Genomic DNA, 15,447 nt, shown 5'->3' on the forward strand with positions numbered 1-15,447 from the left:
CAAAACATCTCCAAGTGGCCAAATTGTGTCAATTGCTTTTACTCATTACTACAAGATGCTAAGCTGCTTACAACTGGCTTAAGTGGGTTGCTGGCGACCCGGTGGATGTTAAGAGGTTAAAAAGGGAGTAAACCCCTACCACTTCAGTGTTGAATTGTCATTAAAAACATTTTTTAAACATTTTAATAAAACCACACATTTATTCATCCAGGATATGTCTGTCTGTGTCCCCGTATAGCTGCAAAGTCTGCTTTCATCTCCTTGAAATATTGGGAGCTTTCCTGTAAATGGAAAGAAAGAGTGAAGTGTGTGATGAATGCCTTAGATTTCTTTGTGGCTGTTTAATATTTAGGACAATGAAAAAGTAAATGCACCCAATTCTCAATGCCACAATTTGACATGGAACTGATGAAACTCACGTCAGTCAGACTGTGAAGTTTATCTGCAGGATGGTCTAGTTCATACTAGGAGGCAGTGTTGCTCTATCACGTCCTGAAGCAGGTCCATGTACTCAGAGGTGGAACACTATTCGGACATGATGTGAACTTTTAAGTCCAATGGTGTTGCCTTGTTTCCTACAGCTACATGGTGTAAACACAACTGTATTGTATGTCATCTAAAGAAAGAAAGACAAATAGATTTCTATTGTTAACATACAGTACATGAGCTTGATATGTGGAAACAGGAAGACGCATGTTTTGTTTGTAAATATGTGCTCCAGAGAAACAGACGGAACGATAGACCGGTAGAGAGACGGCCCTTTGAAAGCTAAGCCTTGGGGCTGAGAACTCTCTGAAGAGCTGGAATCAGACATGCACAATCAGTTCCCCTCTTCAAATCTCCTTTACAGGCCTATCTACTTGAACAGGCTTCTCTTAATTACTTTCTCTATCACTTAGCGAGCTGTGCCTGGGACTCGGAGCAGCGTCTTGCCAGAGACACTTGGCTGGTTTGAACCCATATTTATATATCTTCTTTCTCACAATCCTGTCCCGTACCTTTTTCTCTCCCCCCCCCTCTTCCTACTCCTCCTCCTCCTCCTCCTCCTCCTCCTATTTTTCCTCCTGCTTTCATTCTACACTGCTCTTGTCTCTCTGTGGCTCTCCCCATCCTGTCTTCTGTATCCTTTTCCAAATATCTCCAGGGCGTCAGTTGCGTCATGTGACTGGTGTGCTTGTGATTACAGCGGTTGGCACCAATACCAAACTGAAGAAGAACCCAAAATACCTTGAAAAACAACAGCATGTAAAGAAGTGCAAGGTCAGTATGGAGCTCAGCGGAGAGTGAGAACATGCTTTGGAGATTTATGCATCAGGACAACCCAGGCTGACATTGAAACCCAAATACCCTCCTCCTTCGAGCCTCCCTCCCTGTCTTTCTGTCTGTCTGAACCGGTCTCAAGGGCTGGAGGCCAAGCTTTGGATCTCCATCCCTCCCCCCCCCTCTCTCTCTCTCCTACTCCTGCCTGTCACATTGGCTCGCTCCCCTAACTTAACTCACTTCCCGGTGTCCTCCTTCTTCTTCTCTTTTTTTTTCTCCATGCCTGGCGTCTGGTCCACTAGAGCTGTATTTAATTAGTTTCTGTTGGGTTAATTAGGGGCTAAAGTTAGGGGGTCGGACCAGAACAAAAGCGGGTCAGGCTGGACGGATGCAGGTGCTCCGGAGTGCTTGCCAGATTCCACCGTTCAGATTAAGATGGCTGCAAATTGTCTGGAGTATTGGAGAGAGCCACCAGTGATTCGTGAGGGGAGGGGTTTACCACCACATACGGGATGGCAGCTCCTTATACGCCCATGTAGGCATCATTGTTCTCCACTTTGATGATTATTTGAGGAATTTCAACATCTCCTCTTTGCATTTTCCACAAGAAACCACCTCATTTTCCTCTGGATTTGTGCTTGCTTTCATGTCTTTTCCCTCTCATATTACACTGGCACGCATCAGACGGAGCTGATAATGTACGGTGTATGCAAGTGATGTCTTTGCCAGCCCGTTTTCCCTGTTGCAATACAAAGTGCTGTGTAGTATGTACTCATTCATATTGTTCTCAGCGCTCAGTTCCTTTTTCATCTATGAGTGGCAGCTATACCCTGTTTCCTTTGCTTTGTTGGTTGGCTGTGTAGAATGAAAAACATGTGAGGGGGACATCAAATGACCGAGCAAGTGAAGTATACATAAAATGGGCAATTGAGGCCTGTGAAGTGTACATCAGTTGTTGAAATGTATCACTGAAAAGAATGAAAGAACGAAAACACTGGATGTGAGTCTAAAAAAGCTTCAGGCACTTGTACATTTGACATATATTTGAAAAAGTAAAGCATATTAAAGTGGAAAACTGAAACCTTTAATTGATATATGACAATCATACACATAGATACAGACTACATGTATGACATTGACTACAGAGAAGAGGAAAAGGAGCAGAAATAGACACAATTTGACCTTTTCTTTCCATCCTGTGGAGATGAAGAGGAACCAGATGAGCTGATATGAGCCAGTGAGAGGAGGAGAGGAGAGGAGAGGAGAGGAGAGGAGAGGAGAGGAGAGGATCTCTGGCATGGCTGGAGCCCCTCAGTGAGTGAGGGTCCTGGGGCCCTTTAGACAGGCGCCAGCCCAGCAGGGAAGCAGAGACAATCACGCAGCACCAGATTCAATGCACAGAGATGGAGGGATGGAGGGAGATGAGGACTGAGGGGGAGTGGTGGGACAAAGAGCACAGTTGATAAAAGTGGAGGACGTGACAAGGAGAAGAGTAGGTTCAGGTAGAAATGGAAAGAGCTGCTGGGGAAAAAAAGACATGAGAGGCGTGCTGAAAAGAGATGGGCGGAGAGGCGGAAAACGACAGTAGATCAAGAGGAGGTGAGAGGAAAAAGGAGTGAAAGGAAGAAAGAGCAAGCTAGAGAGAGATAGTATATATTCCCTCTGTAACAGTCTTTATCACCAGCCCAGATCGTGGCGTATGAACAGTGATCCAAGTCAACCATCTGCTGAGGCTAGATAAGCCTGGGAGAGCTGGGTATTGAGCTGTCACTCAGGGAGGAGCGCAGAAAAAGAAAGAGAGGAGGGGAGAGAGAAACAGAGGAGAAATAAAGACAGAACGCAGGGAGAGAGATCGGCAGGGAGGGAGGGGCTCTGTGCAAGGTAGGAAAATTCAAAGGAGAAGATTTGCGCAGACTGGAGAGCATCCGTCTTGTTTGAGAAAGACTTAACGTCAAATAGATGTCCGGCCCTGTCCCGCCTGATCTTGAAATAATCCTTCAGCTAATGAGAAGAACAATAAAAAATGAGGCTATTTTATTGGTTTCTATTTTCGTCAACCCACGTCTTCCATGTGCACATATACGCACTCACTCTTGCACGGACACACACATCTACTCACATCATCCCACGGCTAATCACGCCACTAATGAGTCTGTTGTTTTTCTGTCACTAATAGACACATATTCACATGTCAGTATCAGTTAAAAAAAATTGTTTGCCATTTAACTTTCTTCAAATAACTTCATAATTCACAGGTTATCATGGTAAAAAAGTGTGTCTCTGTCTCTGGGGGGTTGTGCCCCCACTATCATAGTCGATTAGACACCTCTACTGGTGGGGAGGATCTCCAGAGTGGAAGATGGGTTACTAGTTGATTAAGCCCATGTGCAGGTGATTAAGTTAAATCCCACTTAAACATACCCCCCTAAACCACTTACTGCATAACTATGAATGACATTATTCTGCTGTGTGTGCATGTGTGTAACAAAGACAAAGTGAGAAAGATTATAACATGATCATATATTTAGGTGATTTGTATCATCATTCCATTGTTTTTGACTTTTTAAGGTTTATAATCCCAGTTCTACATGCATGAATCTGGGTGTTTGTGTTTATAGTGTGATACTGTGGTAGTACAGGGGCGTGATTTAAGGCTGGGGGGGTTAGTGGTGGGGGGGGGGTCAGGCCTGGGAGTGGGGGTTAGGAGGGGATTAGCCGGGGCCAGTTGGATCATTTTACAGGCAGAGGACCCCCCCTCACCCTCTGCAGTCTCCTGGACAATGAGGATTAAACTCCTCTTGTTCCTCAACTCTGAAAACGGCAGGACGACAAAGACACTATTCCTCCTGGGTCCCTGGCTGTGGCTGGGAGCTGAGTTGAGGAGAGGAGGGAGGGAAGGAGTAAAGAGGAGGAGGAGGAGGGAGGCAGAAGGAGGCAGGGGGTCCATCATAAAATTAATCCCTTCACAGTTTCCTCTGGGTGCAAAGTGAGATATGAGGCAGACATGTCTAATGAAACGCTACAGTCATCTAAGGGCACAGCGATAAAAGCATATATTAAACTAATGGAGCTCGTTATTAGTGCCTCTATTAAGCGGATCGAGAGGGTTGTGCTCTCCTTTGGTGATCGGCACAGAAGATTAATCAATGCATGCTGTTCCAATAAAACTCCACCCTTCCCACATTGCCCAGTTACAGAGTTCATACAGTAGTCATATGGCATAATTTAAGTTCACACACTGCATGATCTTTGAGGTCGAAACCATGACTAGACTCACTTTCCATTTGCTGTTTAGATTAAACGAATAGCTCAACATTTTAGGGAAATATGCTTATTTGCTTTCTTGCCGAGGGTTAAATAAGAAGATCCATACCACTCTCTTGTCTGTACGCTTAATATGAGGCTACATCCAGCAGCTGGTTAGCTTAGCTTAGCATTAAGATCGGAAACGGTAAAAAGAATAGCCTGGCTCTGTCCGAAAGTAACAAAATCTGCTGAACCTCTAAAGCTAATTAACACTTGTTTGTTTAATTGTTTAATGCATAAAACTCCAGGGAAGTCACTGCTCTCGACCAAGAAATAGTCTTACACACAACACCCCATAAAACTACAAATTGGCTAATTTACACTTGATTTATGTATGGATTAAACAAACAAGATATAACGTGGTAATTAGTGAGCTTCAGAGGCGCTGCTAGGTGGATTTTTTTTTAACCAATGGACAGAACCAGCTAGTTGTTTCCCCTTGTTTCCAGTCTCAATGCTATGCTAAGCTAACCTAACCAGCTGCTGGCTGTAGCTCCATATTTAACAGACAAAGTGGTATCAATCTTCTCATCTAACTAAGCGTATTTCCCAACATGACAGACAGTTCCTTTAAAATCGCATTGTATGACACAAATACCGACCACAATATATCACTTGGGCACTCTGTGTATCCCAAAATCAGCAAATTGAAATATAAAGCCTGTGTAAAAGGCCAGTGTTGAGAGGTGTTGATCATAGCCTGAGGCAGAATGATTAGGGATCCCAGTATCTTTCCTAGGATGTGCTACTGGGCTAAGTATGTGGCACATTGTCAGACTTAGGGAAATAGACGGATTTGGTTGCCCTCAGTGTTTGCAATTACCATTACTGTAACCGTTACTGTTGCTTATAGAGCAGGAGAACAAAAGTAAATTTGTGATGTTGTGATGCTAAGGATCAAATTTACTGGTCAACATCCAAGTGAGAGGGACAATAAAAGAGGAAGACAAAAAAAGAGAAGTACTTGGTTTTAATCTGAGAAGAAAAACGAGGGAGTCAATATAAGAACGTAAAGAAACGAGTGAAAGAGGGAACCGAGGAGGAGGGCAAGGAGCACAACAGAACCAGGGGGAGTTAGAGGAGAGAGGAGAGGAGGGGGCTTTCATACAAAAAAGCCTCTCTTTTACTTATAGAAAAAAGAGCAAAAGAAAAGCTTCTTCTCGCCTCCTGGACGCAGTGTCAAACCCAATCAGTGTCTGGCCTGGCAGTGCTGCTCGTCTCCCAGGCACCGGCTCACAATGGAGGCGAGCCACGGCCGCCACACCTCTCACTTCCAATCTGCATCCTCCAGGACAGGCCTGAGAGCAGGGGGCCGTGGGGAGGGACAACAATGCACCTCAAATGTTCAAATTCTCATAAAAAAATCCCTGTGTGGTGAGAATTGGATTAGCGAGTAAAAGTGGAAAAAAAAAAAACACTCCTAAAGTAGCTTTAGATCAGTTCATGTCGATTTGGACAGTTAATATCAGATTTTATTGTTAAAAAGCTGACGTAAATGTGGCTTAGGATAAATGGCAGGGTGTAGGTAGGGCTATTGTTCTTAAAGATTTTCAATACAGGTGGAAAGAATGGGACTTAGTGTCAGGGTGTACACACGTAAAGCCAAACACAAACATGGATAAACTGCTCGACGATTACAACGACCAACAATCCCTGAGCTGCGGAGTCCCGCGCTAATAAACGTGAGCAACAAGGCTTGATCCTTAAAAACCTCGCCACTCAAATAAAAAAATGTCTATCTTGAATAGACACCCCCCTAAATCGCATTGTTGAGCAAATCCTGTATTAAAAGGAAAGAGTTACTCTGCATTTATACTCTTGAAGACTTTAGTTAAGCCAGTGCCTCTGCCACTTTGCAGCGCGGGCTTCATCCAGCCTGAGTAAATCCGTCTCTCAATGGCGATTGGCTGAAGCCGAAGGGGCCATCTTTTTCACACGCTTCCTCACTCGGCACCCCCTCCCTCTCGGCTAGTGTTTACCCGTCACCAAACAATGGCTGGTTACTGGCAATTAAACAGCATTTTACGAGGAATCCGTGGCACTGGTCTAATGGCATTACTGTTGGATGATTCAATCCTTGAATAGTCAACAGGATTTTGCCTCTCACCAGGAAAATACTGCTTCATCGAATTACCCGTATTACATAGATTTACCCAAAGCTTATGATTCAGGGTTCACAGATTACTGCTTGACTAAAAGATGGCGGGAGAAAGGAGTGATAGGCCGGGAAAGAGATGACTCCAACAACTCAGAGGCTTCAGAAGTCTGTGGATATTTATCTAAAACCTTTTGCAGATTTAGAAAAATGATACCTGAATGCAAAGATTTGTTCTCTTTTACTGTTAACTGTTTTTCTGACTGTACCTTTAATATCCATTTGACGTTGCAAGTCTTGAAAAACGGTTTACACAACAACATCTACAGTCACGACTCGACAACACACACACACACACATATACACACACAAACATATAGAAGCCAAACTGCACATTGTGCCCTTTGACCTTTCATGGGTCGAGTCGGGCTGGGCAGCTCGGGGAACCAGGAAGACCGGCCAAGTCCATTATCTCACAATGAAGGGCTAATTACTGGGCCTGCAAGCCTCAAATCACACGGCAGCAGACTGCCTGTCTCTGTCCTCTGCTCACCCAACATCTTAATTGCTCTTTTATTCTCTCTCTGTTTTTACTGTGCCTCTCTCCCCAACTCGCCTCAGCCATTTCACACATAAAAGCAAGATGCTAATTGCCTGCTATGGAAATATTGGGCCTGTGATTAGCAAGGCGGAAGGTTTGGCTCGTCTGAGTTTCCCTGTCTGTATGAGGTAGTGTCGAGCCAGCATGACGGGCGTAAAAAATAGGAAACCGCAGTCATTGGCGGTGAAAAGAAAATTCATTTTTCTGTCATTCACATGCGGGGCAGGGTTGACAGTGTGAGGACTGTCATTGTGCTCCAGTGGCAATTTGTCAGACTGCTATGTTGGCAAAATGTTGATAGAAAATCCGCTTGAAGAAAATTACAGGAAAATTAGCTCAGGCAGAGTTTGTGTGTTGTTATCATGAGCATTGACATTACTATGAGACAAATTATTTTGTCTCCTTATAGTTTAAATATTATGCAAACAGGGAGTCAAATGCACAGAGCCCAGTCTGGACCACTAACTGTCAAGCTAAGTTAATAAAAGGATGGTCATGATTGGTTGATGAATTATTATCAAGGTATTGTGTCATTATCTATGATGAGTAATTTACCTGAATTATGTTCTCCTCCCTGACTTATTATCTCAATCTAATAATGGCTGCACATAATCATCTAATAAGACAACAAGGGTTAGTTTTAATAGACTCCGTCTTCTGAGGTATATACATACTGTATGGAAATGAGGCCCAGTGGGGGAGTTTGCTTCAGTTTATGCTCTTTATAACTCTCTAATCCTCTTTTTTTTCTGAAGAACTGCTGCTGTTACAAGATATTTTCTCCACTTTGCAATTGAGTAATGGCCAACTTTAACACATTTGTTATGTCAGTCTCTTTTTCATCAGGAAGCAAACTAAATATTTGTGTGAAAATGCATTTTTACTACTATTTTTTCTACTTTTCAAATTGTATCCATTACCAATGAAAAATGTTTCTACATGAATTATATATTAATTAATTAAAAATTTATATTACAGTTTTACAAAGTGCTTTGTAAGAAGAGGAAAATAGAAAGAGGGAGATAGAAGAGACAGAGAAGACACACATATAACAAGGTATATGATAAATGTATAACCAACTAAGTAAAAGTTATAAAATCAAGAAAAATCCAAAGAAACAAAATGAATTTTAAGCACTGACTTGGCAGCCCTGAGAGTCAGCTAGTGCAACATCTTCCCCTCTATTCATTTTTTGTACTATTGTGTCTTCTTGCTAATCTTTAGCAGGTTATTTCAGTAACGTTCCTTCAGTCGGAGTCACCTGCCATTTGACCTCAGACTTGTCGCAGTACCAAACCAAAGCTTTCCGAGAACCTTGGCGGATATTGAAATGCTCTTTCAGACACTTTCTCGGGTCCCCAAGTGCTTTGTCCAAGTCTCTGGAAAAGATGGAAAAGGCAGAGAGCCTGGTTTTCCCAACGGTGGGAGCAGTGGAGTGTTTGGTCAACGCAGTGATTGGTGGTGGGGGAGTTTGGGGGCCAAGGGGGTGCAGGTCGGCTGTTCAAAGGCTGGCTTTTTGCATTGTTGGTCAGTTGGGGATTAAGGTCCTCTGTGCAGCAGAATAGCCCCTCTAATTAAAAAGGATAAGAAGGCAGAAAAATAGCGAGAGGCACGGGAGGAAGCAAAGAGAGAGGGGAGAGGGGAGAGCAAATTTGCGGAGAAAAGAAAGAAAAGAAAAACTGTTTTCAGTGTCACTCCTGCAGCCGGGCCCATCAATTCAGACTGGATTAACTTTACACTCCTCCTTCTTATTTCTCTCTTTTTCTTCTTCTTCTTCTCTCTCTCTCTCTCTGTCAATCTCTTCCTCTGTCTCCCTCTGTTTGCTGCGATGCTGCAGTTTCCGAACTTTGAGCTCCACTTGCACTTTATCCTCTCAAAAGGACCAAAGTACAGTAAACCAATGCATTCAGAGCATGTAGATGGACCTCAACAATGCTGGATTGACTTACTTCTGGTTTACAGCGATAGATCATGTAAAAACTCGGTCATTTAGAAAAAATACTTTTCAGGAATTCAGCTCCTACTGCAGATTTTCGAAGAGTGAAAATGTGTGCACGGTTGCATTTTGCTATGAATCCAGCCACTTGCACCAGTTTGTGTGTGCGCATGTGTGTTTATGTGTGTGTGTGTGTGTGTGTGTGTGTGTGTGTGTGTGTGTGCTGCTCAGTATTTGCCATCATCAGAATGTGAATAGAGGGCTGTGTGCTGTGCCCCAGATGCTGGCTGACAGTAGGTGGGCTGTTTGCCGTGGGGATGCCAGGTTGTGTTTTTGTTTGGCCCTCCTCTGTCCTGCCTGCCTCCCTCCCCTTGCCCGGTGGGAGGTCTGGGGATTCTGGGGCTGGTCCCTGCTGACCAATACCCAGGTATGAGGCCTCTCAGTTTGGCAAACACTAGCTGTAGGCTGTGGGAGGTTAACGAGGTACCAGCAGGGACAAGACATTCAACCCTCCCATGGGCAAACCACAAGTGGTGTATGTATCTCAATGAAGGGCATGAATATGATATGATGTAAGCCATGTGGCAGTAGGTGCATAGAGGGTTAAATGCTAATAATACTGCAGGTGCAATAATATTCACTGACACTCTATCTGACACTATCAAAGACAAATTCTTTCAGCTAACTAGATGTACTAGATGTAAGTCTTAGAGCCCTGTAACACCAGCAATGCTTGTTGCAATGATTGTAGGAATGCAATCAGTGAATTAGCAAACCGTCTTAACATTGCTGACCTTTGAGGGAACAGAGAGCCATTAATGGAGGAAGTAATTGTAGCTTATTAGCTGTGTTACATCATCCAGTAATATTTAACTCTCCTGTGTGAGGAATGATTTACATTTATGAGACAAGAATCAATGAAAGAAATATGTAAACTGTGCTAACTTATCCTCCTGTTAGTAGCTGAGATGCACAATATAGTAAATAGGGAGTGATTTTGGACAATGACTTTATTTAATGAAATGATGAATGTAGAGCTGCAATGATTAGTCGATTGATTGATTATGCGATCAAAAGAAAAGTTATCAGCAACCATTTTGATAATCGATTAATCATTTCAGACATTTTTTTTGAGCAAAAATTTCAAATATTCTCTGGTTTCAGATTCTCAAATGAGACGATTTGCAGCAAAGTTTTGGACTGTTTGTCAGACAAAATGAGCAAACTGAAGACATCACTGTCGGCTCAGAGAAATCGTGAATGTCATGTCATTCGTTCTATTTTTTAACATTTCATCAACTAAACAATGAATCATGGCAATAATCGTCAATTAATCAATAATAAAAAGTAATCATAAGTTGCAGTCCTAGATGAATGAGACTTATTGTGACTGATCAGTGCTCACATGCTCCCAGCTGGCTTAGCGGTTACATTGCCAGCTACAGAAGTTCATGAACTAGCCCTGCAAGTAGTCTCTACATCATCAAGCCTCCAGCACGGCCTGTTTCGTGGAGACACGATGATGAATGTGTGACAGGACCTTAAAGATGCCTGAAAACTACAACTGACATTTTGCAAAAAATTACAACCAGCTTTGTCTCAGTTGTTTTCCTCAGAAACACCTGCTGTTGAAAGCGCACAGACTCTATTCATAACACAATTCAATATCCATGGACGCTCACTGTGGTTCCTTATTGTAGAATCATCAATATTGCTACCTCCGCTATGCCTATCAATAAATCTATCAATGTGAGGTTCTACAGTGCAGATGGCAAAAAAAAAAGCAAACAGTCATAATGTCCAATACAGTGCTGTGTGTGTGTTTGTGTGTGCGTCAGTGTGTAACAGATGGGGTTGGTTGAGTGGGCCAAGTCATTGATTTGACCTTGAGATGGACAGCTGAAGTGGACTGAAATGGTTGGTTCAAAAACTGAAGATCTGATGATATTGAGGACTAACATGATTAGATAGATAGATAGATAGATAGATAGACAGATAGATAGATAGATAGATAGATAGATAGATAGATAGATAGATAGATAGATAGATATTTCAAATATAGATATGTGATTCACAACATGTATGCAAAAAAGAGCTATAAAAATTAGGACTGCACCAGTATATTGTTTCGAAGCAAGCAAGCTCTAAAATATTAAATAAAATATTAATATTACGGCCATCGCCAATAAGGTTAAACTTTTAAAATGATTTTACAGTTTATTAAGTGACGTACTAATGAGTTAGGTTCTAAAATAGATAACAAAAATGCAAATTCCATAATTGACCAAATGTGGCATTAAAAATATGAAATAATGCTTTTGTAAAGCTCATTAGCTGCACATTTCTAATAATAGATAGATTGACAGATAGATTGACTGAATCCAAATGTGAATTTGTGGAGATGCAATACCATTTCCACAACATTTCTTATGATTTTTATTATCATTACTTTTCTGGAGCCATATAAATCCTGTTATGGGGAGCAAACAAAAGGCTGCTGGAAGAGGAGGAGGCAGCACATCAAATACTATACATATACTATACATATACAGTACATATACATCCTATACATCATACTTTCCTCATGCCAGCCAGTATTATCCAGCAGCCTACACTATGTGAGAGTGAGTATCTCAGTCCCACGATTCTTAGCCTTCAGATCGTCTCCGTAACAGCAGGAGAAACCGTGACTTCGTCAATTGGCCTGGAGACAGGGGGGCGGGCATATTGCCACAGACGTTAACAAGCGACTTCACCTTTTTACAACCACGGCCCCGTTTAGCTGAAACGCTCCCCGGGGCTATTAGATATTTTTCCGATGAATTATATATCACAGCTGAAGATGAAAGGACTCTGTGTGAGCCAAGAACATAGCTGTGGGACAACAAGAAGACCAAATGAGCCCGGTTAGGCTGTTTGTTTTATTATGGCCGTTGAGGGAAAATGGGAAAAGTGGACGCGAAAAGGAGTTTTAGTCCCAAAATGAAATTAGGTACATTCAGCCTTTAGATAATATTAACAAAAATATTTTTTCCATCAGATTTTCCTTCAAATAGACAAAAAAAGTGACTTTTCAAGCCAGAAAATAATGAAATCGCGCTTAATTATAAACAATAAGATAATCCATAGATAGGCTACTGTAAATGATTTTCTATGGAGTCCGCAGTTAAAATGGTCGTATTGATTTTAAGCTTGTCTAACAACCCACCAGCCTCGCAGTCTGTTCATCTGGCATGTAGACTCCTAATTAGTCCTCTAACCTGCTGGTTGTTTTGGGAGCCTCAATCAAGACCTTCATTAGAGGATGCTGGAGGCCAAAGTTTGGTCAAAATGGGACGAAACCAGTTAAACATTCAAACTCACTTTGATTCGCGGGGTTCAAAACGATCGAAAAATAGCAATTATTATGAATACGGCACAGGCGTTTATCTAATCCAGAAATGTTACTTGTCCCCTTGGACGCAAATTGGAAGGGTGTAAGGGTAGGTGGGGGTATCAGGAGGAGGTAGAACCTATAATAAAGTAAATGTTAACGCCAACATTGCGTCGATAAAATACGTTTTCAAGTCATGCGTGTAAGAAAAAAACATGATAAAAACGCATTATTTGGGCTGTGGTGTTATTGTTTTGATTTTAAACAGAGAGAGAGAGAAAGAGGGGGAGGTGGGGTGAGGGGTGAGGGGGTGTAGGCAGCTTCACGGGACATTTTTAAAATCCTCTTTGGTTACAGAATCAAACCGTGACAGATCCCCAAGAAGTTATTTTCACCTCTAAACGCAGCAATGCTTCGGTTTTGCTTGCTCAGCTTATTCTGACAATTAAATATAGCTGCGACTTTTTTTTTTTTTTTTTTTTTTTTTTTAACTCACACTGTTTTCCCATTTTGAGGTCGAGCTTATTTTACAGATAACTATAGAGCCGACTGTAAATTGGGGCTTGGGTCTGATTGGCTGCTCTTCTCTCGGTCAAGTCCTGGGTGCTGACCTTTAAAGTAGACCTGTATACTTTGTTTGCTATAAATAAAATGTAAACGTCTGATTATTACGGCTGAAAAGGTTGCGTTCAATATTTTCCTTGATTTATATAATAATACTACAGATGCCTTCATACTGAATAGTCAGAGAGGCTTTGCAGAGATGCTCTGGAGTTGATGTTGCCACCAACAGGCCACTTTTTACTCCAGCTGCATCCACATCTGCCCGTCATATTTTCTCTCATTTCCATTGGCTGCTAAAATTCCTCTCCAGTCTCTCTCTCTCTCTCCCTCTCTCTCTCTCTCTCTCCATAAATACTAAGCATCTCCTGCTATTATCCGCTTCCAACAAGCTCACCCGGGAGAAAACTAATCAAAGCCGCTTGATATTACCCTGCTCTGCCGAGGACAGGCTTTTTTTAAGAAAAAGAAACTGTTTCAAACGTCAAACAGCTGAAGTAAGTGCTTTATTTAACTGTTAAAGCTGATATTTTCTCTTGTGATTCAGTGAGGTTTTTTTAGCTGCATGAGGTGGAAATGAGGGTTGATGCACACGGGGGAGATAATTGGGGAGGCGTGTTTTAAGAGGAAACTTTTCTCCCTCTCTGCTGCTCTCTGATCCTGCTCCGAGCAGAGAGGCGTTCAACCGACTAATAGCAGGACAGCGGAGCAGTCCACAACTTCAAATAATGCTCACTAACTGCTGCATGTTTACAGCGCTCAGCCAGAGAAGGGAGGGGGTTACCAAAGTCAAGTTGTAAGCTGACAGCATTTTTTTTTTAAAATGTTAAATCACATATGTAGCCTAAATATTTCACTCTATGTAATGAAACTTCCTGGAAAGTTTCATTTAGATTGTGGCAATTTTATATAATAATTACAACTTACCTATTTTTTTTTAATTTATTGCTGAATTCTGACAATAAAACTTTTGCAAAGTCTTTTAAAAAAATGAGTGAAAAAAAAGTTCATGTAGCCTAAATGCATTGCAAATGTACAGGAAGCCATTAGACCCGAAGCAATAATATCTAATAATAACAATAATGATCATAATAAAGCTCCATATGAACGTGCATGTGTCAGTTTGGGAAAGTGAGTTGTAGGGTTGTTATGGTGGTAGTGGGGGGGTGATGGGGGGGCTGTCTGGCAGTCAGCTGGTCTGATAAATACAATGCCAGTCTTTGTTTTATTTTCGTGACGCAGAAAATTAAGGAGGCCTGAATGCGGAGTCGTGGCTGGCGTCCTGTAATCAGGCCAGCGCGTGCCATCCGGATTATCTCGTTAATTTCTTACAGAAAGACGAAAAAAAAAAAACAATCCTGTAGCCAATAATAATAATTAATGACTGGGTATTTATTATTGAACGGGTGTGGAGCAACCGGTAGCTGGGGGTCTGGGTAAAAAAAAAGTGACAGATTGAGTATAGGAGTGGCCGTTATTGGCTCTATAAAAATGGAGTGGTTCAGCTAAAGAGAGGAGCACCCCGAGGTCCTGGGAGCTTTATTCTACAGGTAGGTGTCACTGGAAAACATTCAGCAGCATATGAAAGTTAGAGGAATGAGCTATTAGAGAAAGGAAATATGAAATCCATCTATGTTTCCAGTGTTTTTTTAATTAAAAGTTCTCCAACTAGGCCTAAATATGGCCATACCAAATATAATATAATGTATTTAATAATGAATATGATAAATTGTTGGGACGTAGTTTGTGTCTATTGAGCTCAAGTGAATTTATACTGATGTAATTTCCTGTGTTAGGCCTATACTAATTATATGATATTCCAGGTAAAACACATATTGTCTGTAGTGAGCATATTCCTCTTCATGAATTAATTATAGCCCTATAATATTATCATGGGAAAGCAGTATAGCTAAATATCCTTGTCAGTGTTATTTAGGCTGCGCTGTTTCTGTTTGTTGTAGCTGTAAAACTTATAATAATTTTCTAGATTGTTCGATTATTTTAAGATCTTACGGCCTCATACACTACGCCTTGAACCGAAAGGGAATAATGTTTATTATGTAAGGAAAAAAACGCGTATCTCAACCCTATATTTCCTTGTTTGTTTATATTAAGATTAAGTGCCCCCCCTTGCCCCCCCATCTAATCAACACTTTACGATAGTCTCACCTTCCAAATCTAATTACCGGGAGCAATTCATTAGGGAAGGAGGGGGAATCACCCCGAGGAGTGTCAATAATATGTCAGAATTAGCCTTCACTTTGGGGAATGTCTCCGTGTTTCTAATTATTTGCTAAAGTTGTCCTTCGTATTTT

The 15,447-nt window shown here is 41.7% G+C and overlaps 1 long non-coding RNA gene across 3 annotated transcripts in view; it reads right to left on the reverse strand.

Moving 5' to 3' along the window:
- Positions 1 to 60: 60 nt before the first annotated feature.
- The window catches only part of LOC121882192, a 35,124-nt gene continuing 19,737 nt past the window's right edge, over positions 61 to 15,447 (reverse strand). Inside the window, exons 4-5 of one of the 3 annotated variants that reach the window (XR_006092043.1) lie at positions 420 to 616; positions 61 to 281 (exon numbers count right to left, since the gene is read on the reverse strand). This is a non-coding gene — a long non-coding RNA (uncharacterized LOC121882192). Of the gene's footprint in view, positions 282 to 419; positions 617 to 2,204; positions 4,132 to 5,856; positions 5,934 to 15,447 lie in introns of those variants that run through there. The other 2 variants (XR_006092044.1, XR_006092046.1) reach the window with 2 other exon arrangements.

This window comes from Thunnus maccoyii, chromosome 17, assembly GCF_910596095.1.
Source record: "Thunnus maccoyii chromosome 17, fThuMac1.1, whole genome shotgun sequence".
Classification (NCBI taxonomy): Eukaryota; Metazoa; Chordata; class Actinopteri; order Scombriformes; family Scombridae; genus Thunnus; species Thunnus maccoyii.